General features: G+C 51.4%; 1 pseudogene; it reads right to left on the bottom strand.

Moving 5' to 3' along the window:
* Positions 1–1,685: 1,685 nt before the first annotated feature.
* On the bottom strand, positions 1,686–2,402 carry LOC148222002 (endogenous retrovirus group K member 5 Gag polyprotein-like; annotated as a pseudogene).
* Between the last annotated feature and the right edge of the window lie 2,345 nt (positions 2,403–4,747).

The following is a 4,747-nucleotide window of genomic DNA, read 5'->3' on the forward strand; positions in this document are numbered from 1 at the left end:
GTCGCACTCCCCAGACCGCCAAAACATCCCGCCCCCAGAGGTTAACTGGGGCTGTGGTAATGTAGGGTCAGACTGTGGCTGTCCCCACTTCCAAATTTTTGAACAACACAGGCCGTTGACTTATAAAGGTCTGTGCTGTACCCCCCACCCCTTCAATGGCCTGGCCAAATGGGACCAGTGGCCATGTGGGAGGCCAGGCAGAAAGGGAGATCACCGTTACATCCACCCTAGTATCGATCAAACCTCTGAGCTGAATCTGAGGCAGGCTGGCATCGGGCAAGACCAGAGTACACATCATCTGTAGGCGCTGATCGGAGATGTGCATAGTCCAAAAGACCTGTGGTGGTCCTGTAGATCCAAAGCCACCGTTTTTACACTCTTGTTGATCAGCCCTAAGAACACATGAACAAAAAGGCACAAGCTGAGCAATACGAGTTCCTGATGGGATAGTAACTTGAGGGGGAAGGTGTAGAAACCATGGCAGAGATTTGACCCATGAAGTCGGCATCTATGACACCTGGGTGAACAAAGATACCCTGAAGAGTAGCACTAGATTGTCCCACAAGCAGTGCACTCAGCCCCTGGCCCAAAGGTTCAAAGGTGTCCAGAGGAACCTTATGGACACTGTTAGAGTCTAATGTGACTGTTGTTGTGGTGTGTGCATCCACTCCGGCTGATCTCCCCGGGTACTGGCTGAGCATTGGCTGAGGAAACCTGTGTCAGTGCCGGGTTCTGAGGTACTGCTTGTATCTGTGCAGTGTACCCCTGTACCAGGGCCGGGTTCTGAGGTACTGCTTGTATCTGCGTGTAAGACTGTTTAGGGCTTTTCAGGCTTTTACTGCAACACTATGTTAGTGGTTTGTCTCAGTCTCGTCTGTTTCTGTTCGGATCCAGGATTATTAAAAAGGCAGTAGAGCCAGATTCTCATGTTCGGACTTGGTTGTTTATTATATCTTATCAAAATTTATAGAAAGCATAACAGCACTTCTAGCTCCTTGCTAGAAGTAGAAAAATGGCTCCAAGCTGAGCCTGTTTCAAGGCCTTTTAAAGCTAAACAGACCAATAAAAGTTTACCACCTATATTATTTGTACTCTTGACCCAATAATAGATTCCCATGACCCCTAGAGTGACTTTCAACTGACCAATCTAAAGGTAACTACCTAATTTCTGTGAAGAAGAAGGAAGGGAAGATGAAGAACAAGAAGAAAGACACCGCCCAAGATTCTCCATCTTGTCCCCTAACTACCACTATACATAAAAAAAACCCAAATTTAAAACCCGTCACCCAGTGAAAATACACACATCTAACCCTACTACACATTTGTGGTTTCTAACTTATTGTTTATATTTACAAATCTTCTCCAAGGTTTCAGGTCCAATGCAGTGTTTTCCAGGAGGTCTCTGCCTGGAAGCACAGAGAGCTCAAAGACTCCAGTTTCCTTAGATCCAACATCTGCACACTGTACCCCTTGGCGCTCATCTGTCCATTTCCCTGGCTGTTAACGTGTTTCTTTACATTGATTTGCAAAGTGCCCGGTTTTTTGCACTTAGAGCATAGAAAAGTGGGCCCCTCAGCCTTTTGTTGCTGTGGCTTCTGCTTATCCTTGCCCTTATTTCCATTGCCCACCCCCTGAAATCACATGGTAGTTCCACATGGCAGCTGCTAGTGTAGAGATCTCATGATCTATGGTAACACATTAACATATGCCTGAACCATGTCAGTTAATGATGGATCTCCTGGCAAAGCCTATATAATCTTTTTACAATTGACATTTGCATTGTCTCTGGCCAGCTGCTTGCATAACATCAAATTGTCATCTTCAACCTTTTTCTCCAAGGCTGCTGCCACTTTTTCAACAAATTGTAAAAATGGCTCTCTAGGACTGTGAACTATCTTTACATATCTCGGCTTGGGAGCTGCTGCCTCTATCATCTTTAACATTGCTGCAAAACCTATTTTTTGGCACTGCTCGAGGACCAAGGGATCCCAGGTAGCCTGAACATCAGGATTAGAAAAACAAAGCCTCCCCATTAGAGTGTCACATCCCACTACACACCTGGGATCTGCATGAGGGTGCAGCATATTCTCTTTGGCCGCCCTTTCAGCCATCTGCCTCCAAGTATCTTCAAAAACCCTAAATTGAACAGGCTGAAACAGCACTTGGGCTATATGCTTAACATCATATGGTGCCAGCAGATCCGTATTTAATACCCTAATAATTTGCATAACTTGCATAGATCCAAGCCCATGTCGTGCAACCTTGTCCTGTAAATCTTGGACTACATGCCAGGCTATGACCCCGTGCCTATCACGTTGCCCTGTGTTAGGAGCAGCCTTAAACACGGAAAAAGCCTGACTATCCCCTTGCCTCTGGGTGGTATCCTTACAATCTTGCAGCATGTCGTCCTCTGAAATCAGGTTGATCCCACCAGTGTCTACCTGCACCCCCTCTTCCACCCCTTTTGCATGAAGAACACTACCTCTAGGTATCCCCACACACTCCAACAAGTCCCAAACCCCCTGCTGCAAAGCTTGAAGCTTAACTGCTTCCCAGAAATCATGGTGATTTTTCAGCTCCACAGTGACTGAGCACGGGGAAAGCGTCCAGAGATGACTCCGGAGAGACACCGCTGAGCCATCCCGGTGCTGGCTGTTTGATGTAGGGCATGCACGCCCCTGGGATGAGGGGTGCTGACCATCAGCTACATTGGCGTGGGGTGGGATAGATGAGGGTGGGAGCGATGAGGGTGGTGCCTGCTCAGCGGGAGATGACACAGCCGTCGTAGGCAGTAAATGAGGGGCCCCGCCCAAAGGCTCTCAGGCAGGGACATCTTCCCTGGTCAGTGAGGCGGGGCATGGCCTCCGAGGTGGCGGGGGCACCTCCTGGGCCCGAGGGGGATCTGTCGCTTCTGTTCAGGCAGGCTGCAACACTGGGGGTGAAAGAGAAGGCAGCCCCGCCCCCGCTGAATCAAAGGCGGGCTACCATGGCCCTGGCCACAAGGGCAGGCCAGGCTTGGATGCTGGTGGGGGGGAAGAGGTCTGGTGCCGTGCCCACGACCACAAAGCCCGGTGCCCGCGGATCCGGCCTGGTGAGTGGGCTGGCTGTAGCTGTCAGGTGCCATGGGCTTGCGGGCGGTGCTGGTGGGGACATCCCCACCACCGGTTTGCTGGCGCCAGCAGCTGCTAAGACCATTACTGCAGACTGCAGTGTAGCCACCACTTGCTCGGCTGTTGTAGCCGCCATGCGGATGTCTGCTGCCGCCCTGGCAGCGGCATCCCTGGCATACGTAGCCTCTGCGAAAGGCAACGGAGGAGCACTGGGAGTGATTGCTGCGGTGACATCAGCCAGCGGCTGGCCCCGAGTGGGGTGTTCAAACTCAAGCACTCGCGGGGAAGGGACACCCATCGCTTGTGGAGCAAAGGGTGGGAGGCGATCAGCGCCAGTATCTGCCGCTACAGGCAACCATCGCACTGTTGCCGGTGAAGGGTATACTGGCCGTCTATAATCATTTGGCGAAGGGTATACCGGTGGGACATAGTGCCTAAGTGACGGGTACAATGTCTGGGGCGCCGCTGGACTTGGTGGGGCCGGTGATAGATGGGGCGCAGCTGGGGCTCAAAGCTGCCGGGCTCGGTAGAGCTGACAGCAGGCAGGGCCCGGCTGGGCTCGGAGCCGCTGGACTCGGTGGGTTTCCAGGGGAGATCACCGAACAAGTGGGCCCCTGTGCAGCCCTGCCTACTATCGGGCCGGCAGGCGGAGTCCTCCTCATCTTGCTCGTTCCGACTCACTCTCCCCCGGTGCCACACTGCTCTGCGAGGTCCCTCCCGTCATATTTCTATTAATAATTCCCCATGTGGTAATTAAAAGGCCCAATGAGGCATCCCCCTCCGCAGGGTGTCCCATAAATGTTCTCCAAGAATCTGCCATGTTGACGGAGAGAATGCTACCTCCGCATCATCAGAGAAACCCCAGTCTCTTGCCCAAGCTAGTAGAACGTACAGGGCTTCATCAGAAACCGGCATTTTCATGCCAATCACGACATTCCTCCAGGCTGAAAGTACGTTTTCCTGCTTTTTAGATAATTGACTCCTCGTCTGTAAAGAGAGCCCTCTCCCTCTAACTATTACGTCAGGGGTTTGTTGGTCTGGACTAGGAGCTGATTAGTATACTCGTGTCCCAGTAGAATTGCTCCTATCCTGGGGGGCAGAAACACAGTACCTTTTTCAATGAAGGGAAAAACAGTCCGATGTCCCGTGGATTTATGTCCTGCTGCTTCCAGGGGGTGGCGTCCACTGCTACCCAGACAGCTTGAACTCTGCCTGAGCCTCACAGTGCTGACTCCGGCTCCAAGCTCTCTAAGGGATCCGTCCCGGTTTTGGCAGGCTTCAAGCCCCGGGTATTCCCAATGCTCTAACATCGGTAGAAGTCCCGAGAACAATGCTCGGTGAGAACCTCCAGGTATTGCTGCTAGTTAAGGGTTAACTATTGGACAGCTGTAATAAAACACAGCAATGCAGTCTCCTCTCAAGACAGGAAAGAGAGACATGTTTATTCTAACACACGCTCCTTAAATACACACGAGCACTACTCCAGGGACAGAACACAGTCCATTGGTCAGAGCGGGCAGAATCTCTTGCACAGATGTTTTCATTATAAACAACGGAGTACTCAAAATACACACTCTGTAAACAGCAGGTGCCTTTGTTTGTTCCTGGGAAAACCTCTGCTCCCAGGCCAGCCCCTG

Source organism: Sturnus vulgaris, chromosome 15, assembly GCF_052056855.1.
Source record: "Sturnus vulgaris isolate bStuVul1 chromosome 15, bStuVul1.hap1, whole genome shotgun sequence".
NCBI lineage: Eukaryota > Metazoa > Chordata > Aves > Passeriformes > Sturnidae > Sturnus > Sturnus vulgaris.